Genomic DNA, 27,970 nt, shown 5'->3' with positions numbered 1-27,970 from the left:
TATATACGAAAAGCAGACGAGAATGGCAAGGATGTATCGCTGCGTGACACTCAATGACCTAGCGTGACCTCGAAGACCGAGTCGACTCGATTACTTTCACCTCTCCCCGAAACGACTCTACAATTTGCTACAGTCGCCGCATTTAACCGTCCGTCGACAAAAAGATGACGTTATAATACCCTTAAAGGTTTGTTATCCCAGCCGTACTGTTACGACAATAACAGTAATAGTGGCTCTTGCTATATTTGCGCTATACTCACATATGCGCATATAGATATATATGCAATGTAAATGTAGCATCGTCAGCAAATAGGGTTAATCGTATGGGTAGTAGTCGTTGATGTTGCAAGATCTGACAGATAAAGCAGGAAATCGAAGTGGAGGCGCGCAGATAATAGAAAACCTATATAAATATAACATGCATTTTTATTATTATTCAGTTATAAAAACATGAGAACTCCCTTTGAAACACTCAAACTCTAAGTAGTTTGTCACATGGGTTCTTAAAGAAGTTCCAAACATCTATAAATTATAATAGGTCGTAGCACACGGTTTACTCGTAAAAATCTCTCGCAGGCAACGCTAAACGAAAATATATTTATAGATATGTAAGATAGATAACGCAAAGCGGAGAAAAATATCGCACTACTATACTTCAGTAAATATCAACGAGTTTCTGAAGTGCACTGAAATCAGAGAAATTATTCATCCATTAATATTACCTATCAGGTAACAAAAATTAGCCATAGATATCCTCCAATGGAAGGCACTCCAAATGCAGTATAACAATCGAATGATGCATTACCATCGATGACACAATGACGGCTAAGTGACTATCTCGCTAAGACTCACAAACGATCCCCTGAAGTTCTAAAAGCGTTCATAGGCAGACTAAAACTATTTGTAGTGGGGTCAAAGTATCTGAAGTGTCACTAAGGGACGCTCAATGAACACAATTCTTAGAGACATCTGCTGTCAAGTCTCAAGAAATCTCTTCGTATTTATGTTTTCATGTTTACGTCCGCTATTTAAGCCGTTGGGTATCACTTCACATTCTTCGAATCCATGGTATATTCGAACTGTCTATCTAACTCACACAGAAGACAGAAATCCCAGCATAGGATCTCGGACAATATACAAAAAACCTTATAACGATACGCCGTAGTAGGAAGCAATTTGCCTTAGAAAAGGAACGCAAGCATTGCGAGCTAAACACTGCGTAGACTGTAGTTTCCAATGATAATTCTATTCCAAAATAAACTCCTGCGTAGACTGTAGTTTCCAATGATAATTCTATTCCAAAATAAACTCCTACGTACAAATAATGTTATAGGAACAAATAAGAAAAACGAACATCGCACAATGCGGTGCATATCATACATTTCGCTGTTCTCTGGGCTCGTGTGCCTATAACCTTATTCCTGGGAGGGCCAGAGTGAGTAGTAGGAGGACTCTATATTGACCAATAATGGAGGGCCTTGCTTTTTCCACAGAAGATTGATTCAATATATTTACCATGGATAGAAGCATACGAAAGCAAGCATAACTGTAGTAGTGAAGCAGACCCTGGGCCGATCAAAAACCAACATTCGTCCTGTTTGCAGTTACAGATAGACAACACGCTCTTTGACGATGGAACGTAGGCCGAACGGCGATAAGCAGAGAACACGGCAACGCTTTCATGTAACTACTTGCAGTTACAGCAAAAACTGCAACTTCCTTCCTTACCCTATGTCAACCACTCTATCCATCCAACTCCTGGCCCTTTTTTCCCATTAGGTCGGATATGTGTGCGTGTGTGATGACAATGTCGATGGCTCCCGGCAACCGGTTAGGCAGGCAAGACATCTCTAGACGGAATAGCTTGATGTTGTCATCTTCACAGCACAAGAAACACCGAAGAAGTTGTAGCAATCTGCTCCAGTCTAGATTTGGCCATTTTATCCTTTCACTCTTGTGGCCTTTATACACCCTACATATTTACCAATCATGAGCTGCCCCCCTCTCACTGGCCATTTTTTTTCTACAACTTAACTTTTTCGCTCAACAGTTGCAAAAGTTGCTATTATTGCTGCTAGTGCTCCTATTATATATATATAATTCGGGGTGCAAATTGTTAACCAACAACAGAAAGGTAAATTAAATATTCAGTAGAGGACAATGATTTTACCAAGCGACATCGGCGATGCCTCCGCTACTAATAGTAACTCAAGTAGTTGTCACTGCTGCTATTATTATCATGACATGAACATCTCGTAGCTATTTCATACGAAAGACGCGCTCACAATATGGAAACAAGCACGCATTACTATATATATATATATATATATATATATAGGGAGAAGAAAGAAATAAGCGAAGTAAGGCACGAGAGCGTTTGCATCTTACGGCCGCACAGCACACATGTGTAGCATGCTCGTAGTGGAAACATGACCAGCGTCGCCACTCCTATTCATAAGCCGCATTGCACATATATTATACAAAATCGGTTGGTGCAAGCGTTTGTACACATGGCCTGACGAACATAAATTCATTGTTATTTCTTCTTTTTGTTGTGTTCGATATACGACGCGTACTATATACAAACATTAAAGCTTTGTTGCGTCTCTCTCTTTTCCCTTCCTCTAAAATCTTAGGCTTCCAACCGCCGTCGACCGAATCGCAACTGCAAACGCCTTAAAAAATACGTCTTATACAGAAGCTTACTCTAGCAGCTGTGTAAAGCACCAATTATTTGTAAATTTGCTCAGTTATATCCAACCTAATAGAATAGATGAGCCGGTCCCTAATATAGTTTAAAGTTCAGCGTACATATGATGCGTTACTAAATTAAAAAGAGAATCTGCCTGTCTGTTTTGGTATAGTCTAAGCTAACTAGCAGCAATATGCAGCTACCTACGAAGTAAAATTCATTCGAACAAAAAGTCCCATCAAGATGATCGGTAAATCTATGCCAAGAGCCGCTGAAGGACATGACCTTGTCCACTATAACACACATATACACGCGCATGGACTAGGTAGATGCCATTCAGTGCTCTATTGTGTGAGAAGTAAGCAAGTCTCCGAAGAACAGCGAGTTCTTTGATACTCGCAAAAGCTGTAAGGCCCAATATCTGCTATACTACTCCAACCCAACGCCATTTGGGCTAGGCTGAAGACTCTTGGAGCCTGTACGACACGGTAATGCCAACATAAAGTTTCAACAATTAATTAGGCCTGCTCCTGTTTCATCTAAAGAGAGAAGCAAAAGATTCCGAAAGGTGACTCAACAATTCTAATCGGTTATATCAATTGTGCCGTTTGCGATAACGAAGAAGGATCATGTCACACACGGATATGTTTTGTTAAGCAGCTATATTTCAAATATAGTGTATATATTTGTTCGCATAAAAAGCACGGTAAGTTAAGACACAACGCTTCCAGACTGACGTGGAGTCTGATATTTAATCTAATTAAACTCAGAATTGAGGTCTAGGTGTCTTCGCCGCAATAAAAGCGCGCTTCACAAACAAATCTTGGCTAAACAAATCACTATCCTTGTTCCAACGGTGATGAAAACAAAGATATATTGCTAAAATGAAAACATAGTTCGTCACGAATTGTTGTAGAAGAAAGAAGAATTATTTCTGAAATCTTTAACTGTTATCGTTGTGACACCAGACAAAATATTTGATAACATTACGTTATATAATCTTTTTAGATAAGGACTCTGTAAATACCAGATTTATTTTTTGGTCGGCTGCTGCAGTAGCGGACAAAGTCTGTGTTGTAGAGTATCCAGTATCAAGGAAGTGGCTTACTACTAAGGCCTCCCAAACGATTGACGGGCTGCTTACCACAACATCGGGATAAAGGTACAAAGTTCTAATACTTAAGCACTCTCGATGCAATAATCTCTTGTTTCGGACACTTTATACTTTAAACAAACAATTCGTTATGAATCATTTGGGACAGAAAAAAGCCTCTGTCGCAATTACCATAGTCGTAGCTAATTGGAGACTCGCGAATTCGGGGAGCTTCGTTCGCTTTTCGCGTTTTTATGCCCGTAAAAACTTCAGAAAATTCCATTATAATTCGGTACGGTAATGGTTATACAATTGCATAGCGGGCGACCGCTCTGTGCGTCCAAGTCGTGGCGCGACAGTCACTCGATGATGCTGTCGCCATATGATCATAACCGTTGACCAAGCTAGCAATTATGTTGCCCCATCGAACGCTTCTTGCATGATAGTCGTCGCCCTCGTCGCCGAGGATGCCGCCTCTCTTTTAGACTCCTAGGACACTTTGCGTCACCGAGAAAGTAGGGCGGCAAAATTTGCGTCGAGGCAATGCCGCGCGTGTTTTCGTCCTGGCTTTGTACTCTCTGCTTTACATTTCTGCTCACCTTACAGCAGAACATGCAGATAGTCCGGAGCGGATCGATGATGATTTTCGCAGGCGCTAGCCATGGCTGATGTTTCTTATATCGCTTACTATCGCCGCAGTATCGAATAATTGTTTCAAGTTTTAACGACTGTCTATTGCATTACAAACTGCCTCAATAGATACGGTTTTATCCCGGTCTATTCGGCTACAACGTTCGCTTGACGATTTTGTCGGCGTCCGTCTGCTGCTTTTGTGCTGCGGCTGCTCGAAGTCTTTTCTGGTTTTGCATCTCGTCTCGTTTGTTCCCGTCGCTCTATTCGCTCATCGCAGTTGCGTCTTTGTCAGTCCGTCCCTCTTATTTACAGCAGTGGCATCGTTCAGCGTAGCGCTGAAAGCTGCCGCCGCCGCCTCAACCGCCACGTTCATCTCCCGTCTCGTCATCGCTGGCGTCATCATCATTGTGGTCCTTGTTGCCACGCCACGCATCCCCAACAACAACAACAACAGCAGCAATGGCGGTCGACTGACGGGTAGCGAGCGAAGCAATAGCTAGCGGCTGTTGTAGCTAGTAACGAGAAAAACGTTCGTAACGACCGCGGCGACAGAAGCGAAGCGCAAGCCCGAAAACACGATAACAGAGAACGTTCGCCTCCTCGTGGTCACTATTACGACGATAGTTACCAGCAACGATTGTGACGACGATGACACCCATTTATATACATACATATGTGTGTATATCTGAAATAGTGGCGCCAATATACATCGGCCGTTTGTTGTTGTTGCACGTTTGCCGTGGCAGCGACGGCGGTGCTGTGGTTCCAGGCAGCAGGAAATTTCTTGCAGCAGCACCGTAGCGATGATGATGATGGTTTTTGTTGCTGCCATTGCTGAGGTCGTGTGCTGGCTCTTGTTTCGCTGGCGCTCTTCGCACGGTTCCATCTCTCTGAGCTGGGACTACTGCCGCTGCGGCTGTACGCTTGTGTTGCTGTTACCCTCCGCCGCTGCTGACTGGCTGGCCTAGCTTTAGCTACGCGACTAACCCGCCCGCTGCCGCCGTTGCCGTGCAGCGTTCGCTTGCTCGCTGCTGTGGCTGTTCGTCGACCGGTCGAGTGGTATCGCCCGGGGACGACCGTTTCCTGGCGAGACCACCAAACGTTTAGCAGAGGGACGAACGCGGCTCGGTAATCAGCTCGGCTGGCGGACTTACTCATAGCTAGCCAGCAAAGGCAGACAGACGAGCGAGCTTGGTTATAGCTAACGCAAGCGGGCGGGCGGGCAGGCGAGCGAGCGCTGGTCGCCTGCTACGTTCGTCGGCTCGGTCGGTCGGGGCTATGGATTTGAATCCATCCCCCGACCCGTTGCTGCAAGGAGACCAGCATCACGAACTCCAACACCGTCGACGCGGACGACGACGCTGACGCACGGAGGTGACGCTTGTGCTACCGACCGCCATCCTCGTGATCATTCGTGGAGCACAGGCAACTTCGCGATACCATTTGGCACCACAGTCCGATCCTGCCCAGTTAGCACCACCCCTCCACCAGCGTGAGTCTGAGACCACAGTCAGGACAGACAACAGTCAAAGAAAAGGCAGCAAGTAAGGAAAAGGCCTCCGTCGAGGCCGACAAGCTAGTAGACAGGTCCGCCTAAATAAACCACCCGACTGAGCCAGATCCTATGTGTATGCGCATCAACGGATGTCCAGCAATTGTTCCGAAACGATGCATACACATCAGCAATGTAATGTAGCAGAGAGGCTGCTGTCGTCGATCGCTGCGCGACGCGTAAGGGAGGTGGGCATTGGCATTGCCGGACGCTCCACTCGCAGCGTCAGCGGCCAGAATCTGAATCTATTTCTATGCATTCTGGTGACCTGGTCGAACGCTGCCACCGCCGTCGCGACCATTAGTAACAGTAGCATCAATAACTGCCTACAACCGCAATGGCGATAACAACGAGACCGAATACTTGCCAAAACATTAACTGAATCAATGAATTAGCACATACACAGAATCACATCCAACTCGGTATCCTGAAACAATAGGATTAGAGGTCTCTGCGAAAAAATTCGCGGTGACCACGCTACGTGTTCTAACAATCGCACAACGTCTGCTACAATCAGCAATCTGTACAGCGCTTTGGGCGACGCCGGCGCGGAGTTGAGCTCAATTTTCGTTTGATTGAATGGAGCGTAGATACATAGCGGATATGTTTCCGTTATGAAGGCCATAAACGTGAGTAGAACGCTTCACCGAGGGCTAGTGCAAGACCAAACCTTGCTGATACAGAAAGCAGACAAACGCGTAAGTCGTTCAGGCCGTAGTAGAACCACTCGATTTGACCACAATGCACTTGTTTGTCTGGCTAGAGAAGAAAGGAGATATCCATGAGAGGATGTCGGCAGGACAATGGATTGGAAGCCCTTGCCCTCTGCATCATCGAATGCAACGTTTCATTTAGAACTCCAAAGGGTTCCACAGTTACATACGTAGCTGTACAAATGCATTTTTTCCATTGTATTCAGGTAGCTCCTGCCTGGCCTGCTCGGCCCAACACTATTCCACCGTAATATGTGAACAAGGCCCTCTGGACATCGTGTCTCAGATGACCCACCCGGAAGGAGATAATCCGTGCAATGACGACGGTGACGGATCGATAACAAAAGATTCGAAAGCATATAGCTCCACCTCTACTTTATCGCGAACACACGCATGCACCAACTTACTTATTGATCCTCTCTCACGCGTCCGTTCCTTCACGCACTCAGACTTCACAAAGTAACAATGTACAGCAAATACATAGTTCCTCGTGCTGGATGAGCTGATAGAGCTGGAGGTCACTGTGACTATGATGGTCGCAGTGATGGTATTGATGCTGCGTGTGTACACGCACACAAATAGACCTGACTACCTAAAAACAGATTATGACGGTGGAGATTGTGACAACAGATTGTTAATACATTGTCCGCCCATTCGCCCATTTTTCACCTACCTTTAGCTCACGCCTTCTCATACCGCAACAGACGACAGTCGCTGCTGCTGCTGCTGCTGCGGTCGTCCTCGTCGTTGCAATGCTGATACGACGTCCGGCCGGCCCGCCGGCCGGTCGTCCTCCTCGTTGGCGTTCCCGAGACGAGCAGCCGCAGCCGAGGCAGCCGCTAAGATGATGCCACTGCAAAGCTCTGTGATACTATGGGCCCGCTTCAATGTACGACTGTGCAGTTGATCGGTGCTGTCGCTTGTTGTCGTCGCTGCTGCTGGGGTCGCGGCCGTACTATACTGCTACTTCCACCGCACAGTTTTCCAGCGTCGGCCACTGCAGTTGACACAGCACGTAACTAACAGTGTGACCAAACCGCGACGGGGACGGCAGTAATCGAGTTGTTTAAAACTGCGCGCGCGATAGCTATTCCGCAAAGTGCCCCCGCCCCCGTCGTCGAATGTTGTTATTTCTCTCCCTCTTTCCCGGCCGTTGTTACTGCTGCTTCAGGTGGAGAATTAAACCGAAGTGGGGAAGTAATGAATAATCAGGGGGGTACAGTAACGGCGGAAGCTACACGAGGTGCGACAAGTGTCCTCTGTTACGGGCAGCAGGTGCAGCGGGCAGACAGATTAGTAAGTAGAGAAAGCTTCTGCAGCTGCCCACTGCAGTAATCGTTGCCGATCGGAACAAATCTCCTTCGGCTATTGTTGTCGCCGTCGTTGTTGGCAGGAGCTGGTGCTTTTCGTATGTCGCTCGCGGACACCCGCTGCAACGACTGCGGCCGTTACCGTAGCTGTATACCGCCGCTATCAGCTACTTTATTCACTGCCGCTGCTGTGGCCAGAGTGGTCGTAATTGCAGCCTACGGCGTCACGACAATTGTGGGGTGCTGCTGTTGTCGCCCGTATCGGACCCAGACAGTGGCACTCGTCCGTGTTGTTACTGATTATAGACGACGACGACTGTACTTGCTGCTGCCGCCGTTGTTGCTGTCCGGCTGCCGCAGAACGGTACACTCCACTGCATTCAGTATTGTTTTGATTGTGATGATGACGATGGTAATGATGACGATGAAGCGTTCTCGTGAGGGCCATCGGTCGGTCAGTTGGTCTATTTTTGAATGGCGACTACGACATGACTCTGCTGTTGCTGCTGTTCACGACGTCGCGGAACGATGCCGTATAATGCAAGATAAAAAAAACATCAGCAATTATAGCAACAAGCAAAGATCCATTGTCGCCTTCGCCACTTCACCCCGAGCAGCGACACATCTACACACGCACTTATGATGATTATGCTGCGGCTGATGATTATGACGATGCTTATTATTATTATTATTATTATTATTATTATTATTACCTTATTTACTAAAATATTCACTCAATACACACGTCATGGCATATACACCCATGGACGACGCACGCACACTCATCTGGCACAATGACGAAACAGTCGAACGGATGAGGGGGGAAACGACAACGAGAAGCTGAAGAATTTCAACCGCGACGATGATTCGTCTGTACACTCATCGCCAAATATCGTGAATGCACTGGAGGACAGAAAAAGGACGAGGCGGCGGCAGCAGCAGCGGCGGCGGCGGCGGCGACGGTCAAATCGATGATGGAAATAATGAAACTAATAACAATAGCGACGATCCCTCCTAAGGACGGCTCGTGTTCTTTTTACTAACATTGGCATCGATAATGTAATAGCATCTCACAATCACTTCCTGTTGCGTGATGATTTGTTCTGTCACTGTCTTGCTGTATCCTGGTTTAGTCACAGCGTCCTTAATTAAGAAAACACCTCAACGACGTAACCAGCAGAGCTGCGGCTGCTGACGGCACTTAATATCTCTCGGGCACCGTAGATCGCGGTCACAGTAGTAACAATCGTAATATAGTAAATTGTAGTGCTAATATTATAGCATATTCTAAATATTAATCCTTGCCAGGCGTTACCGATACACTCCACATCTATTCCTGCGTAAAATCGAACCGAACTGTAACAGCACCGCCTCGATTTTGTTAGCTGAATCCTATCTGCGTCTGTAGTTATGGCCTTCCATGCCGTACTGGTCACTGGTCTTCACAACAATATCGTTTTATTTATCGTTAGATTGCTCTTTTATCCTATCGATTTGTCCGCTGGCTGATCCGTTGGTCACCGTAAAAAAGCCGTTATATCCCTGCATGCCGTACCATACGGAAAAACTTGTTTCGTCTATTATTTTGCTGTGTTTTCTCTTCACTTGCCTCCCTCTCTCTGTTTCTCTCGCTGCTTTCCTCTCTCTGATTTTTTCCCGTTTTTTGGTCGTGGCTTGACTCGTTGTCGTCGTATCTGTGGTATGGTCGTAGCAGTAGAAGTAGTTGTAGTTGCCTGAAAGCTGTGCTAGTTATGCTGCATAAATCACAATTGTAAAGGACAGAGAGCGGGGGGCAGCGGTCGTATATCCTAGCTCCTATTGCTGCTGCTGTTGTTATCGTCGTGAATTTTTGCCGTGGTTTTTCCTCCTGTTCGTTCTCTATTTTGCCCCTGACAGGCTACCGCCGATGGGGATTGGCCACCATAAAGCAACTAACCAACCTACTAATAGTTGTACAGGGCTAAACCAACGAATTAACGTACGAACGACGCACAACTACGACGACGACGACGACGACAAACTGTTGTTTTTCACAAGCTCACACAACACAGACTCATTCACAGCTCACACACGACTACAACTGCTGCTGCTGCTGCTGCTGCTGTTCTGTAGCTGCAGCTCAACGCAGCCAACCAGCCAGCAGCTCTCTTACCCGACGACGAACGCGGCGGCCGTAGCAGCGGTCGCAGTCGAGCTCTCTCACAGTTTCTACTTACTTACTACTACTACTGCTGCTGCTGCTGCTGCTGCTGCTGCTGCTTCTGCTGCTGCTGCTGCTGCTGCCGCTGCCACTATTACTACGAACACCAACAGCACCACCACGACGACGACGATGACGGCGACGGCGACGACGACGGCGACGGCGACGGCGACAACGACGACGACGACGACGACGACGACGACGACCACCACCACCACCACCACCACGATGACGACGGCATACAACAACTGGCTCCTGTTGACGATGATGTTGCAGCGGCCGCGGCGGCGGCGGCGGCGGCGGCGGCGGCGGCGGCTGCGGCTGCGGCTGCGGCTGCTGCTGCTGCTTTGCTTGCCCTCACAATCGTCGTCGTCGTCGTCGTTGAGTAGGGTCGACGACAATCAGAGCGCACGGCCGTAGAGTAGTGGTAATGGTGATGGTAGTGACGACGGGGCGATAACGGCGACAGCGAGCCAGCACCAGTCAGTCAGTCAACCAGCCACCCAGCAGCAGCAACAAACGGACAGCACTACCACACGAATACAACAGGCGGACAGATACCAACGGGGAAGGAGAGCAACTAAGTGAGAGGAGAAAGCCCGCGAACGAACAGGCCAGTCCTCGACTCAGTGAGGCACGCAGGCACAAAGACAGGCAGGAATACCAGCATCAGCAGCCAGCCAGCAGCTAGACTGCTATCTGCATGTGTGTGTAGCTGGCATGAGAGCTGTAGCGCAAAGGGCTTCTTCTAGTGCTCCAGCTACAACTACTAGTGGGGCTCCTGCTGCGACTGCTACAGCAGAAGGGAGCAGCAAAGAGCTAGGCTCACTAAGGCAATTGTAATCGTGTAGTGTTGTAATAGTCTGGCAGGGAGGCAAACAGGCAGAGCCAGCCGAAGCCAGGCCAACAATAAAACGGAGCAGACACAGTTTCTTTCTCCGCTCACCCCTGCAACGGCAGAAACAGCGAGTTCAGGCTGCTGCTACTGCTGCTGCTACTGGAGAATCTAACGACGAAAACAGACGCCAGAGGGAGCTCCCATCGATGAGAGTTCGCTGTGCCGCCGCCGTCGCCGTCGTCGTCGTCGTCGTCGCAACGCGAAAACCGCTCCGCTCAACGATAGCTGAGCTATTGACTACCCGTTGCTATGGTAACGCCATGCTGAGCTGGAACGGGAAAGATCGGTGTCGGTCGGTCGGTCGGTCGGTCGGTGGCTCGGTCGGTGGCTCGCTTGTTCGTTCGGCGGCTACTGATGCTAATAGTGGAGATGGCGCGCAAAAGGAAAAGACAACCACACATTTGCCAGATAGACGCTATGAGTCGCAGCAGCAACAGCAGCATACCCTCTATTCACAATAGGCACAACAAACAGCAACGCCGTCTCAGCTGCAGCCGCTGTCGATGCCAACTCCACAACACCACGATGATGGGTTGAATGGCGCCAGTAGCAGCGGCAGTAATAGCAACCGCAGCGCCACGAGGCCCACGGCCGAAACGCAGAATATCGTAGACGAACGAATGGATTGCTCGAAGTTTAATGGCGACTCTACCCGGGCCATGATGCCGCCAGGCGGCCACTCTATTCTAGGGGTGTTTGTGCTGGGGATGCTGAGTTGTCTCCGACGAACGCTTGTGTGTGTGTGTATACGATAGCAGTAACCCTCCGCTGCGTGTCGATGCAGTGCCGTGTGGCGTCGTCGTTGCTGGCTCACGCCGACCGCCATAACCACATCGTCAATATTTCGTTGTGAGCATCTGCGGAGAGAAACTAAGCCGGTTGCCAACGAGCCGCCAGCAAATGAACGAGCGGAGGGAGGGCGCAAACAGTAAGTCGTCAGTTGGACGCGAGAGGCCGTCTAGAGCGTATCGAAGAGTGCTATTTTGCCTAAAAGTTGCTTCGCTCGGATTTCGGTGCTGGTTGGTTTTGTCTGTTCTATGATGACGATACCATCCGATAGTTGGATGTCCAACGGCGATCGACATCACTTGAATCCCTGGGAATCCAATAGTTCAATCCATAGTGCTTATTTGAAAACAAATTTCTGCTCTAGGTTATTATAGGATTTGAGCCGTCGACTTCGACCGTGTTTCGTTTATTTATGTGAGTTTATCAATCCGCTGAGTTAGTAATTGAGTTCGTAACTATATTAGCATTCAATTCTCGAAGCATTGGTCAACCTCTATGTTCCCAATGCAACGCAAACACATCACTAGAGGCTATTCTGATCTGTAAGCTTATAGGTTGCCAGGACTATAATGGAAGGGCAGTGAGCAATCTTATTGCTGTTTCGCTTATTATTATTGATACATTTCGACTTGCTGCCTATGGGAGAAATGTAAACCATAAAAATTTCTTCATTTACATCCACCAAACCCAGTACCTTCAAGGTTCGACGGCAGAATCCGGCCACTGGGAACAGCAGATGTTGTCGTCGCCGTCGTTCCGTGAAAAGGCATCTCTTTGTTTCGCGCAGTGTTGGATAGTGGTAAGCTACTGTGTGTTGCCGTCGCTGCGGTCAGTGACGCTGCGTTCGTGGCAGTTTCTTCACTTTTCTGGCTATAAACCTATCAAAATAGTAACTGTAACTACGCGTTACGTAGCGCTGGCTGTGGACTCCGCTGCCTACGTATAATCTAATGGAATTAATTGCCGTAAATTACAATATTAGTGCATAATAGCCATTGTTAATATGAAACTAAATAAATGTTTTCACGTGATCAGTGTAGATATATACATATAGTGATAGGCGTATACAGAACTGATAAGCATTTACCTTTATTATGAAGTACTTATTCTATTATTATCAAACCTGTTTTTCTTCTACCTGCTTTAGTCTCCGTCGCAGTTTATATGGAGACTGAAATTTTGTATTGTTAGTGAAAAAGCGTGGTCTGCGTCTTGCAGTGATCTTCTTTCGTACGCGCACATTTTCTCTTCCAGCTGTGACAAAGGAAAAAAATTAAATATAGTCGTGATATCTTGTGCTGCTTATTGTGTGTGTAAGTGAGTGATGAGAAAGATGGCCAAATGACGCGATCAACATCGGGCACGATTTAACGTTCTAGCAAGACTGAAATTTTTGTGGCATCGTAAGCTTTATCTGTGCAAATTGTACCTGGCTGTAGTATCGACTAGTCAAAGCATAGTAATAAAAAATAGTAAAAATGAAAAAAAAATCAAACACTGCTGTTAACTTCATGGTTGATTAAGGATGGCTAATTGACTAAATGTAAGTGCACTTCAATGGGGTGATTCTACGATTGTGACTTGTGACTTCCATGTGTAGCATTCGGATGTGATAATCATATGATGACTTGTTCACTTCATTACCCTAGTGATATACTAACCTTTGAGCTAAATAAAATCAGCATTGACCGCCCCAAGTATCACAGATATCATTATTCAGTTGGCTTTATTATATTGCGTGTGAGGGCGTAAAGCTACTATAGAGAATTACAGTTGTTTTATTACCTTTTGCCACCCATGTCTTTACGAGATGGCCAACTCTTACGGTATGTATGTATGTATGTAAAATGTGACATGTTCTCTGTGCATCTAAATGCAAAGTGTAGGTCATTAAATTCGAGACCCAAGTATATATAATACGACACTCATAATTATTAAGAATTAAGTAAGGAAATAATCACAACAAAAAAAAAAGTGTTTTGCGCCAGTGTCACGCCAATTTTATTTTCCACTCAGATCTCTACACAGTTAAGTGGAAGGCGTGTAGATCAAATACGCACAATTTTAAAGATTCGGATACAATATGAGGGTTTTTTGCAACTGGACTGGTCTCCGTTTTCGGCAAATGCAAATGTGTTTTAAGCAGTGTCTGGTAGAGACCGCATCAAAGGTTCGGATGCCTAGATGAGGTGTGTCGACAAACAATGACCGACCGATAGTTTCATGGTCTAGTTACCCTAAGTTCAGGTTTTCGTATTAGCAAAAAACTTAAAACGCCTCTTTGATATTTAGAAAATACAAAATGGCTGACGTTTTTACAGTGCGGTTTTTTTATTTTAAATCTAAAAGCACCAGTTTACATGTCCTTAAAATCCTCTACGATACTCAAATTTCATCATTTTTGGGGTGAATAACCTTAAAACATTAGTCAGTTACTTTTTTGTGTTAAACAATGTATAATTTGTTAACATTCTGCGTGTTATTTAATGACCGACCCCCCCAACAAAATATGCATATTCATACTTCATTTAAAAAACTTTAGCTAGTTGGCCAATTACTGATCCGTTGTTGTGGAAAAGTGGTTTGACATACACTAATGTATAAATTGGTGTGTTACTTTAACAGATAACTTAGTGATTGACAAAACTGAACTGAACTGTACTGGGCTATTAAGAAGGCTTTTCCGAGACTAAATAACGTCGTGTTGACTAAAATCTGATTTATTTTCTATTGTAATAAATTATACCAGGCATGCATGCTTAAAAGTAATGTTGAACAAGAGGGGACACCTCTCAATAGGAAGTCCAGGAAATCAGATTGTTAGTGAGCCAGACAAGGCTGCGTCATAGCATTTTTTTCTGAGTCAAAGTAACACCAAATCAGTACATGAGCGCATTTTCTTTAAGCTCGAAAAATTACTATAACGTATACTCTAATATATCAATGACTATTATTCTGTGAGATAACTTTAATGTAAAATCCAAGTAATACTTGAAGCCCCGATATAAGTTTGATGACAAACATATGATCCATATGTTTGTAAAGAAAAGCCACTGTGATAGGCGGGCAAGTAAATTTCAAATGTGAATCGCTCTGTGCTCGCTCGCGTAATTCGTAGGTAGATCGTAAACAGATGCGCGCGCACTATTGATCGAATAGATCACTCATAGTAACGATCCATGCCCATTATTGGGCCACTGTAACAAATACATTTGGAGTTTAGTATTAATAAGAATTAGGCTTGTTAGTTCTGCCGGTTTTTTACAAACATTTTACAAAATTATTCTCTTACACCTACCTATTTGAATGATTTAAACTTCTGGGTATGAGTTTGGCGTATGTCGAAGTCAACCTTTCTTGTTTAGCTTAAATTGATTGTGTAAAATATAAGTTACTTGAGAAATTACACCATTCCTTTGATAGAAATACAGAGCTGAACTGAGGTGAGATCCGCTATGGTCTCAACCAAAAAAATGTATTTGAAAAATAAAAGTAAACTCGTCAGACGTACTCCGAAACTGTATATAACTTCTCGTTTTTGTCGGATATTGTTTGAACAAAAATACAATTAAATCGTTTAATACATGACATAAAAAATATACATACACACATAATACATACATAAAACATAAAAAAAAAGCTATAAAATCGTGTCTTTGGCGTTCCGCAGGTGCCTATTTTAGTGCATCATATCCTGTTACAGGTTCAGAAACCTCGGGGATCAACCAGTATTTCTCTAGCCTTCCTCCAGACATAGTCCTTTATTTAGCGGAAATCAAACGTTAGTCTAAGAGAAATCCGTCATTGGAGTATGCGACGAAAACATGTCGAACCGAGTGACAACATATACCAAGTATTAAACAGTAAATCTGAATTGCGCATTCAATGCCAGGCATGGAAAATGTAGTAGTGTAGAAAATTCCTAATGTTGCTCAACGCTGCGCGCTCATCATACGCCCCTCAAAAACAATCCTACGGTGATGGAATCGTCTATTAATTGTACGTTCAGTACACGATTCCCTAATCATTTCAAGAAGACATCGCATGGTCATCAAATGAAATTGGTTAATTGGTCTGTAGGTATTTGCTGTTGGATACATCATACTATATTATTATCATGAAGAAGCTTTGTTCTGATCAGCGATAGGATCTTTTTCGTAAAAACTTTCGATGATAAAACATCTAAATTATATGGCCATTTTAGACGTTCTACTCAGCTCTTCCAGCAAATGTAAAGTCTAACTAGTTATTCACCATTGTGAATTTGTTTATTGAAGTTATTTTTTTGCTGAAATTTAACGAAGTTGTCTTAAGAAAAATAGATGTTTTATTAGAAGGCTTATAACTGGATCATATGCACGACAGGCGTTATCCGCGAGTATTAAGAAGTTGATAAGAACGTTCTTGTTCTTTAGTCGTTGCAATTTGTTATAACTTTCGAACAAGTAAGTATATGTTTGTCAAAGTAGTATATTTTGTTTCCTACGATTTTCATCCATCCCTCTGGCAGCTGATGTGTCCCGCGAAGGAAAGGTCTTCGTCCATAAAAACGATTCACTCATGTTTGCGGACTATCGTCTTCGCAGACCATTGTTTTTGTTTTGAAGTGCCTGCGTTTCTGGCTACGCTGCATCGTCCAAAACATACGATAATCGGATGGGGTAACATCTGGGCTGTACGGCGGGTAGGGCAAAGTTTCCTACTGGAAGCCCGTTAGCGCTCATTGGGTCATCAAAGAAGTATGCGACGTAGCGGTGTCATGCACCAATAGCATTTCGCGTCGTCCTTTGCCACGTTAGGACTTTTCTGTCGATTCTGCCGTGGCCCAGACGAATGAGTTGATTTGCGTAACGGTATTCTCTCTCTACTGGGTTTTGTGTAGCTTATAGTGTAATACTCCCTTCTTATTCAACAATATGCGTAGGTGCGCCACTATACCATGAATATATTTTCACGGCGTCGAATTGGAGAAGTCTAACTATTCTGGTTTGCTTTTAAGCGTCTCGTAAAAGATCAGTTCTTCACAGGAGGTAATGATCTTACATAAATTACTTTCTTTTCTGCTATGCATGATTTCTTCTTCTTTTTCACTGAATTTACTTGAGTCAATCTTTCTTCTTCTGAATTTAAATTGCACACAATCACAACACAATATCGTTTATGGCAAGCTAACAGAGCAGCAGCATATTGAATGGGAAAAATAGTTACTTCAAGAAAAAGCTTGGGAATTTTTTTAAGCCTAATAAATGTATTATTTCTATAGTCCCATGAGGTGAAAGCCAAGGAGCATAAGCCATTTGCTGGTGTCCCAGTCGTATGAAGTCGGTCGACACTCGGCCAACTGGAAAATTTAAAAAAATATATATCTGTGCAAGCAATATTTTGTTTCTTGAAATTGAGCGCATTTATTAGTTTCCAACATATTTACGAATCTAAAGACAGGATTTTCTACTTTAACAAATCCGATTTGTCTGTTGAAGGGTTAGCATAGGTTCTAGCAATCGAAGTTGTTTCATGCTTAAGTGCGCTGCTGTTTGAACACTTGAGACACAAAGTTTATTCATAAAACCAAAATACCTCTGTGGAGACATACAGCTTTGTCTATAACATCGTTAAGCAACAAAACAGGTCAGCAGCCCGGAGATCACTGGCGACCCTGTGGGGCGACTGCTTCCGATGGGTTGGCGCCGGCTCAACTGGTTCTTCTATGCTTTACATTACCTATTTGCAGAAAGACACTGACCGACGAACAGTAGCCATACAACCGAAACCTTGTTACAGCGTAAACAGGAAGGAAACCGTGCTTCATAATGTTCGAATAAAGGGAAGAATTGCCTTTGAAAAATCAGTGTGAATAAAAATGAGTACTACCAAAAATAAGCTGGCCAGCTACAGGACACAGAGTCGGCTCGTGAGCCGCTGCAGCGTCAGTAGCTTGCAACTTGTTGAATGTGCTGAATTTAATCGACGTAATACCTTCCGGTAGAGAAATTTCTCCGAACAACGGCTGGATTCCGTTTTGAAATCAACATACCTGATATGTGTTGGGGGGGGGGGGGGGGGGATAGGTGGTATAGAGACACACAGTTTTGGGGGTTTCAGTTGCTTAACGCTAAATAAAATAATTATAGACAGGATGCTGCTGCTGGTACAACACGCTAACGAACCAGCCTTCTCACACCTGTTTAGTGCTTAAACGGAAAACATAAAGATGAACCTAACATTTTCGAAAATCTTTGTTTGGCTGCCCGCTCTTCATTGCACATACAACGAAGCGTTTTTTGTTACAGTTGCCATACGACGCTTCTTCTTTGCTCTATACCATAACTGTTTTTCGTAACAGTCGTATACCCATACCGTATCGATATCAATGATATAAAATAGAACCACTCCTTTTCAATGTTGTACATTCGTTCGGCATCGGTATTAAGCGCTCTCCTTAAGCTCCATACGTTCGCTCAGAGTTAACAATAATTATATTTTACATTCAGTCCGACTCTCCGCGTACGACATATACTCACTCGACAATATAGCACTGATTCTCGTTAAGCACCATACACTCATTCAACATCAATAACAGCTACTGTTCCTAGACATTTTACGTTATTATCAATCCACTAAGGGTTCTTCTAGCGCTTGGAGAACCTTCGTGATGCGAGATCAGAAAAATGCTCAACACAAACGACCCCACTGGCTCCTCAAGTAGTGGACGTAGATTTGTCGCTTGAGTCGGTTAACGTTATCTAGAAACAATGCAACTGCTGCTGTTTTTACACTCTCTGTTTTTACACTGCACTCAGGTTTTAGGGCTCTGGAAGCTTTATATTAAACGTTCCAAACTGAACCTAAAAGCAGTTGTCAGACTTCAGAACTCTAACTTCAGTTGAGGATATTATGAGATTCGAACACTGTTAGCAAGGATTGCTTTGTAGACTTATGAAATAATTACACATGGTTGATTACACAGACTTGTCATAAGCACGTCGATGTGAAAACACTGGTCCCGCCATTATTTTCTATCTTTTATCCTTTACACAGAGAATGCTTTAGAAAATAATATATGATATACTTAAATAAAGGAATTTGGAAGCATAGCTGGTATGTAGGGATGCATTGTGCTTATCACGGAAGTTGTGATATAAAACACACCATTGTCTTATATGAACTTGGAGTAACTAGAAAAAACTAATGAATGTTTTTTCTATTCATTGAAATAATTATTTGTTCTGTAGGATCCAATCCACACGTGGCTCGCACGACCAAAACATGATTTGTGATTCTCATTTCCATTATACATATAAACGTTTTTCGCAATCTCTTGCCAGACCGAATGCCAAATATTGAATACAGGATAGATTTGTTAGTAGCGTTGTTTCTGCAAATAGTATGATTTAAGGTCACAAACATCTCTAACGTCCATATTAAAAGCTACGACAAATAAGCTTCCGTTAATATCTGTCGCGCTTAATTCAAGTCACGTTATATGACTGAGTGTTAGTTGGGTACAAGTAGCCAAGAGAAAGTATTTTATTAGTTTGTAGGCAGAGGGATCTGAACCCTATCGAGCCTTATAGAGTAAGAGACGGGTATTTAGCCATGAAAAATTTAGAAAACGCTTTCAAACTAAATTGGCGAGAGTTACATAGATAAAATATTATCTTCTTTTCTTATATAAGTGTTCTTATTCAATGAAGAAACTCCAATAAACTCGAAAAGTCTTTGATCTAAGACGTGCAGGGATTTAGAGAAACTTACAATCATTGTCAAACCGAGGTCCTTCATAGTTGCCCTGTCAAAAAGCAATCGCTATTAGATTCAGGGTTGTCTTTGGCTAGGTACCAAGATAAAAGCTAACGAGCAGAACAACGTTTGGATGTATTTAGTGTACTTTTCTAATTCCAATTAAAAAACGTGAATGTACTAAATAGGAGCTCTCTCACTATTAACACCGTGTTTCAATAAAGGCCAATTCGTTAATTATTGCTATTATTATCTATTTGTCGATATAAAATTCATAGTTTCTACTAGTTCTCTACAGATATTTTTCATGATGATAAATAGGTGGACCCAAACACTGCATATGATTTTAGCTTGATCTCTACCATATAATTCCAGATGGGACTTCTGAGCAACACCGCACATCCTTACCACGTGATTCCATCCTCGATCACTGATGACACCTCGTGTACTAACTGATATTTTTAGCCAAGAGTTTTCCAATAGCAAAACGTTATCCTAGAAAAAATAACAATGATGTCAACTCCGTGCAGACGATCTTGTATTTAAATGAATGTAGAGTTATTATCAAAGATTGAGTATCTTGTTATCGAATTTCACTATTGGTAAGTTCGTTCATATAGACTTAATGTATGATTCTCAATTTACCAATCGATCAGGTTTAAACTCGCACAACAGCCTAATAGAGTAATAGCAATGTACCCTAGGAACCTATAATTTGCAATGACATGTTACCCTAAAATGAGATGGTCTGTTTCCGAAAACGGACAGGAGCGAGCCGTCCGAAGCAGTGCTTAACGACAGTGTTGGACGTGTGTAATATTTAGGATGTTCGCATCCGAGTTGTGAAGTTAAGGTTCTATTCGATAAGCCAGCTTGTTGTTACGTCAAGTAAACTGTTCGTTGTGAGAAAGCTTGAAAGTCAATATTATACAGGGATATTAATCATCTCGGCTATGGTTTTAAAGGCCCCAGCGCCGTATGAATTTTTCGTAAGCATGGAATCTGTGCAATGAAAAAAAAAAACAATTTTTGAGACTCTAATTAAATGTTTGTCTAAACCGAATATGGAGTACGGAACCTAAATTGGTACGAACTGGGCTCTTTGTTGTAACGGGAGCACGAAAGTGAGCTATCCCAGCCTCTACGCACTAAACGAACCACCACCAAGATCAAAAACTTTATTTTTACCTGAAATTGGCAGTTTTAAGCAGTTTCTGAAAAACCCGAAATAGACTTCCAACAGTTGAACCGGAAGATCCTTAGAAGGTTTTAAATCGAAGAGGCGCAAAATGTGTCGAATAAATGCCATTTTGGATATACCTAAAATACACCTACATTTTTTTTTATCATACTACTATACAACTTTTTGAAGAGAGAAATTGGGTTATTCGCATCAGTTCCAACAGTTAGCTTTTTAAGACGTTTTGGCCGTAGTGAGCCTTCTTAGGTACGGTACTTTCGGCCTGTTGTTAGTCAAAAGCGGAATTGTTTTTGCACGTAGCGTATCTAAGCGCCACTTCTTGACGCACGGTTACTATATTGGAATTAACTTACTAACTGGAGAAAGGGTGTTTTCAGAATGACTAGTGAGGGGTATAAATTCCAAATTGTAACTGTAATTACGATGAATAATGGTTAAGTTGACTAAACCATCAAAAATGGGATTTATATCCCATGTAAAAAGCATCGTTCCAATATCTGTACTTAGATAGTCTGATATTTAGATAGATATTTCCTGTTTTCCAACTATATAATTTACATAAGGCAAAACAGTTCGTTTCGTCATTGAGATTTAGTGAGCTGTAGAGTTTGTGATCACAAAATCGAATATTCACGGGCTCAAAGACATTGACACCAATATGTCTCATCCTGCTTTTAAAGCAGTTTCTCCTGGGGGATGTTTCTTGTGTTTTACTTCTACTGCTTCGATCGTTAGGTATTACTTCAAACAGTACGAGACAAAGCGCGTCCGCGTCCGAGTTTGAACATAGAGCATCGCGTGTCCTTAAATTCAGTAGGCAAACGCATTACTACGCTATCACCTGGTGGAAACCAGGTAGACTAAAAAGCTATTTGAAATCCGATTTAAAAAAGTTACGTGCACCCTCACATACGAGCATCACACTCAATGAAAATTTTATGCTTAAAAAAGTTTTTCTTTTTTAAACTCTAAATTTAGTAACCAAATACTCCGCTTCTAACTGTTTATTCATATGGGTTTGTGCTAGTTGAAGCATCTACTCGGAGGTGGCTTGGCTATACGAAATTTTGATAATCGCCAAACCGCAGAGTGGTGGTTCTGAAAATCAACGAAAATCTTTGCTTGAATAGCCTAGGAATAGGATATCGAGATGCTCAGCCTTGCAAACGACCCAACCAGGTAAGAAGATAAACCAAAAATCTTCCTCTTTTGTATTTATAGATTTAGTGATCATAATTAGTCACGATACTTACTTCGTCTAGGACACACAAAAGTACGTTTCGCATTTTTTTTCCTCATTTACTGCTGTTTAAATACGAATTGTCAGCAATGGTCGTTTTTGTATTTATCAATAATTATTCCTGTTATTAGTTGCATTTTGATCTAAAATTGATTACAGTATGGGTAAAGGTACAAATTGAATCTATGACGTTTACTATCTTGTTGTTTGCTTAACTAGGCCAAATAATCCCCTACGCACTTAAATGAAATCGTGTAATATTGCCAACAAACTACTTGCGATCTTTTCACATAATTTTTTTATCGTGATTATATCATCGATTTCCCTCTAATGACTTTTAAAACGAAAAATGAAAGCCGTCGGGCTTCGTCTAATCGGGTGATCGAAATCTGGCCACATTGAAAGAAGTTCGGATAACAAGAGCAGAGCTCTCGTTTTGGCTTAATGAATCCGATTCAATGTACTTTATAGCGTAATGAAGACGAATGAATCAGACACTATTTTAATCTAGGTCTATTATTACTACTAGTTCTATTTCAACTTGGATCTGTAGGAGAATATGAACCCATATTGTCATCGTTGTCAACCACCAAAGTCTGTTAACATTTTTCTACTGTAAAGGTATCTGGAAGATTTTAAAAGTAATTAAAATCTCAGTCGGATCTTAAATGTCAGTAAGTGCTAGGTAACATTGGAACAGGAATATTGTAATTTATTTTTGGCCTTGGCGTTGACAAAATGTTCGCAGAATGTATGAGCTTTAACTATGTGTCAAACGAAAACTTTATCACGTCAAAATCTGGTTTAGATTTGTATTTACATCACCAACAAAAGTTTATATTGACTTATTATTGGAATTTTTGTGCAGGATCTTCATCACACATCTTTTAATGTAACAAAGTAAAGGCGCGAATCATTATAACGTATTGTTAGAGTGAATTTAACTCTGCTGCATATTTATAACAGAGGCCCCTCAATACGATTTTTTAATAAGAAATTATTTTAAGACAACAATGTTATTACGTGTCTAAATGCAGCCAGATACAATAATGACTACTACCAATATCAGAATACCTTACAGTATGCATTATACAATTACAGATATTTAACAAGCACTTCTTTTTAAATTTCTTTATATTGGAATCATTACATCTTTCCTGCTATGCTTTACCGGAAGTAAAATTCGTACAATCCATGTACCAAGAAATATTTTAGAAAAATTTTGTGGTGTCTCATTTTCACCCCGTTGCTAATATACGACGCTCTTATTCACAACTTTAGAGTTAAAGTAGAACCTTAGAAATCGTTTGAAGGTTTCCAATGGGTAAAAGATAATCGTGGTCCTGATTTATCTTAGCTGAAGTCGTTACACAGAATCTACGGTCGCAAGTAATTGAGATCTGTTCGAACGATACTCAATACTTGAAATTATATAACCCAAAACTGTTGTCACACAAAATATTCTCAGGTAATATGACTGCCACAAATTGTGTGTAAAAATAATAATCTACACCCAGAGATGTGCACTGTTATGACAAGGAAGGACCGAGATTCGTAAAATACACATGTTAGTGCAACAATTGCTGTTGATGCCCTTGTTTGTTCATTGCATTTCAGCTCTAGGATCTTCAGGACTAATGCGCGAAGTCTAAAGATCTGTTGGCTGGAGTCAATGATATTTTTCGAAAAAGCATATAACAATAACATTTATTTTTCAGTGAAAAGGATACGAAGTGTAACTCAGTGACGGATGCGGCAAAGTTTGGTGAGTGCGCAAATAAAAAAAATAACACGCGAAGCTGTTCAAGTAGTGTCCAAGGTAGCGGCCACGCTCAGAGTAGCAGCAGCAATACTAGATACAATAGACTAGCAAGAGGTATGAAAAGAAACCAGGTAAGTTGTCGAAAGAACGACTCAGGAAAGGATCAAGACAGTAGCTCTTCAAGCATTGGAACTAACGCTTCAAACTCGTCCACTAAGGCCAATCCTAAGGACAAACGCTTTGGTAGGTCCTCCAGTATTTTGTCAGACGTATCTTGCAATATTAAACGATGGCTACTTGTCCTTCCTGAACATTGCCTCCAATTACAGAAAACAAGGTCGTCCTCAGAGCAGGAAACGCTCAATATGGGACCCTAAAAATAGCCCTTTATTATCCACCTTATGACCGTGCTACCTTAAACAGCGAATCTATACATTTACAAATATAAGTAATAGTTGGTCCTGTTTTCCGTTACAGATGCTCCAGTCCTCCAAAAAATATTGGATGCTCAATGCAGTGAGTTCGTAAGTGGTTCAACGACTAAATTCGTTGTAAACATTGAATTTCTTCGCATGCGAAATATAGACGTCATAAGCCAAATTATTGTAACGCATTGATGTTTTTAGTTAAATATCAACTAAATCTTAAGATATTTTGTTCCTACTTGTGAAGGTATATACCTAGGTTAAATGTGTTAAGGAAAAGCCAACAATGAAAGAACTGTCTAATTTATTACCACAGAAATAATCTAACACACGGTGTCGAACCCAGTCCCTCAAAATATGTAATCGACCACGTTATCTTTGCGCCTTTCTCAACGAATTTGGTGTACGCTTAGCTGACACGTAGCGGTTGATTGTCCGTTCAGGTTTACGAAGCCCCGTTTAAAACGTAAACAGTTTATTCACCCGTGTGGTCTATATGTACAGATTGCATATACACGAGTATATCGCTATTGTAAATGTTAAGTACCGATGCCACGTTTGATGACGGCCTAGGCCGCGAACGCGACGGGAAACTCGTCTCTTCATGTCTGGGTAGTGAATCAGCAGAATAAGTTAATTACATGCCATCGGCTTTAATACCTTGGCTTACCTATATATGTAGACACAAATATGATCATTTGTTGAGAATAGCTCGACTTTTGTTATTAATTTAGTCTTACCGACTCCCGAAAAAGGAATTAGATCTTATAGTTCGTGCCGATTTGTCCTTTTGGACAGATAAGGCACAACTGCTAAAATCGGTTATTCAATTGGGGACAATGAAAAAGATCAATGTCAGATTAAATCAAAAACCCAAAGACGTCGTCTGGAAACGGCGTCTATAAACGAAAGCCAACAATTAGAAATCTTGAATTTTCAGCGTTAGATAATATGCTTCATCTTAGTGCTTCGAAGGATCAAAAGATAATTTAGTACTCTAATGTTATAATTGCAAGTGGCAGTTTCTGTGTATTTATCTGAAAAGACACTGTTCGTTAGCGTATGATGATGAAAGCCCACATCTACGTTTCGTAGTTGTTCTTAGGCTTGGTTTTGTGTATCCTTCTAGTTCTGTATCGGGTACCAACAAGATCGGCGAAAGACCGCCTGGACGAATATAGCGATAGTTTTCACACTGGGTCTGCTCCGTCTCGTATTTCATTGGGAGCCATACAGATATCTACAATGTACACACAGACGCTGCAGTTTATCACGGGCCACTTCCGTTGTGATTATTGATAGGTTCGACCAGCTTTTCATCGAACGCGTCAAAGTGGCTACTCTTAAAAATATTAGGTAAGGTTAATTAAAACTTTACATATATTCGCGCCCATTATTTAGCAACGCTTCGGAGCTACGGTATATATATAATAATGCTTTAGTTGCTACGTTAACTCTGCACATTCATTCCGCGCACCGACGTCCACATTTAATAGAGCTTTTTATATTTCGCGCCACCTCCCCCCCCCCCCCCCCGCCAACCCGCCGAATCATTCACGCCGCTTAGAACTTCCTTTTGAAATCTTCCTTTGTTCAGTTCACTTGACGCAAGACAAATGCATAAATTTGGATTTTCAGCTCAGAATATTTATTGTCGCCCTTCATTTTAAATTAAGTATATCACTTTTAGATCCCTATCATTAACGTCTACAGGATGACGGAGATAATACAGAAGCAATCGTTTGCTTTGGTTCGACGTTGTTCTTTCTCGTAAAGAACAGGGCGTTTGAGGTCGCCTTGACATCTTATAAACTAATAGGCAATCAGAATTTTTGTGTATGCAGGATTGATCTGTCAAATGGGCGTATGATATCAGCGAGCCAAGGAAGTGGTTCGGTCTTAATCAATTTCTATATAATAATAAACTAATATATATATATATAGTTTTTTGTCCACCTAATTAACGCAGTAATGGCGTTTACTCCGTGTATATATTACTTACCCGTTGAGTCTTTACTACTATTAGGTACGAATACAGTAATTTACTCTACAAACATCATGAATGCTTTGAATTGAGTTTTAGAGAAAACCAAAGAACTTAATACTCGGACTGTGCTTTGTTATTCAAAAATTCATATTATATCAATTTAACTACCCTAAAACGGTAAATGTTTAAGTCTAAGAGGCAATGTAATCATTAAATTGCTAGCATATTTAGAGACTAAATGTTTTTCTGTAGAATAAGGAGGTACTTCAGACGATCGGCTAAGAGCAGGAGAGCGCTCAAGCGTGAAGTGGGTCGAATTACACATCTCACAATTTTGGAACCCAGGGTAGGTACAGCGGCTTTGCCTAAAACGCCCTGAAGAGAACTATAGCCACCTCTGTTTTTCCGTTTCGAAAAACTAATGAACCTGTTAAGTTTTTTGTTTCTATATGTGAGAGCTTAACTTTTTTTTGAGAAGTAGCAGAACTATTGGAAGACTATAACAGGAAAAATACGATAACTATTGAGATACGTAGACAGAAATTTTGCGATAAAAGATTATAAAACAACACAAAGATCAAAAAGAAAAATAGGGCAACCGTTGGCATATCATAAAAGCACTGCATAAAAAGTAAGTGTAAATGGTTTGCCCAGTTAAAGTCAGTTTGCGTAAAAGACGGAAGATATATTAATTGCAAGAATTACAACATCTTTTCCTATCTAAGGTTTACATTAGTGTAACACACATTTTTAGACAAAATGTGTGAGATACATAAGTTAAATATTTAGCCTCTACAAAAAAGTTCTTACCATAAGATCGACGATGCATTCAGTGAAAAGACTCTCTCGTTTGTGCAGCTTCTAAGCCCTAAATCATTTTGCAGAAAACTTTGACATTCTCCGATCAAAAAGATGATTGAAAAAAATGTAGAATTTAAAAGTCAAATTTTTTTTACGTGACCTGCAAAAAAAGCTAGTCAGGACCAGTGGTCCAGCGTTTCAGCTTAGCATTTGTTTCTATTTATAAAGTATTTGTATTGATGTGCATTTGTTTAATGGAATACAGGGTGTGCTACGACCCGTTAAAGAACTTCGCTATTTCATCAATAAGAAGATTAGATACGTGTGGAATACAGATTTACAGCGGTAAGTATAACCACAAAGAGCGACGAATTTGTGTAGGTGAAGTTATTAAATTCTGGTATATTGAGATGATAGAACTCGGAGTCTTATGGATTTTCATCAATGAATGTTGAAATCACGCGCCAATTCGGGCGGAAGCACTGTCTTTTCATAAAGGATATCATTGCTTATCTCACTTGTGGTAATCATTAGAAAGTAGATGCTGATTACATTACTTAGTAATTAATATACAATATTATTGACTGGGTTGTTCTTTTTTTATAAGCTTTGTATAAGTGACTATTAAAATGGTCCATTCAGAAGACACCTTGAAACCGATTAAGTACCATGTTTTTCACTGTCACAAAGATCCTAAGCTTACGTAACTGTCAAAACGGCAAACGTACAGACAGGTGAAGTCGCACGTCATGGCGTGCTTTCGGCGACTGGATGTTAGTTTACGAAACCGAAGGTGGCCGGGTCGAGTCTCACGGTGGAACATACACCTTTCTAATCTTCCTTGCTGAGTTAAATATCGAGAAATAATGAACACTACAGTTTTAGACACAAGTTATTCAGGTTACTCTTGCAGTTGTTTAATATAAATCATAAT

General features: G+C 42.1%; 1 protein-coding gene and 3 long non-coding RNA genes across 4 annotated transcripts in view; 3 read left to right on the top strand and 1 right to left on the bottom strand.

Moving 5' to 3' along the window:
* LOC111268216 (uncharacterized) overlaps positions 1-10,423 on the bottom strand; it is a 48,137-nt gene extending 37,714 nt beyond the window's left edge. Inside the window, exon 1 of the mRNA XM_022847059.2 lies at positions 7,357-10,423. The gene's annotated coding sequence lies outside the window, so the exon portion shown is untranslated. The remainder of the gene's footprint in view (positions 1-7,356) is intronic.
* A 99-nt stretch (positions 10,424-10,522) lies between these two features.
* On the top strand, positions 10,523-13,580 carry LOC111268222 (uncharacterized). The gene is made up of 2 exons (XR_002685076.2): positions 10,523-12,294; positions 12,572-13,580. It is a non-coding gene; the product is annotated as an uncharacterized LOC111268222 (long non-coding RNA).
* Positions 13,581-19,774: 6,194 nt separating this feature from the next.
* Positions 19,775-24,060, top strand: LOC147752417 (uncharacterized). The gene is made up of 3 exons (XR_015314120.1): positions 19,775-20,222; positions 21,849-22,000; positions 23,780-24,060. It is a non-coding gene; the product is annotated as an uncharacterized LOC147752417 (long non-coding RNA).
* A 2,379-nt stretch (positions 24,061-26,439) lies between these two features.
* The window catches only part of LOC147752416 (uncharacterized), a 2,215-nt gene continuing 684 nt past the window's right edge, over positions 26,440-27,970 (top strand). The window contains exons 1-2 of the long non-coding RNA XR_015314121.1: positions 26,440-26,581; positions 27,302-27,381. This is a non-coding gene — a long non-coding RNA (uncharacterized LOC147752416). The remainder of the gene's footprint in view (positions 26,582-27,301; positions 27,382-27,970) is intronic.

Source organism: Varroa jacobsoni, unplaced genomic scaffold (assembly GCF_002532875.2).
Source record: "Varroa jacobsoni isolate VJ856 unplaced genomic scaffold, vjacob_1.0 scaffold_1265, whole genome shotgun sequence".
NCBI classification, from domain to species: Eukaryota; Metazoa; Arthropoda; class Arachnida; order Mesostigmata; family Varroidae; genus Varroa; species Varroa jacobsoni.
This window is presented reverse-complemented; position numbering and strand designations above follow the sequence as displayed.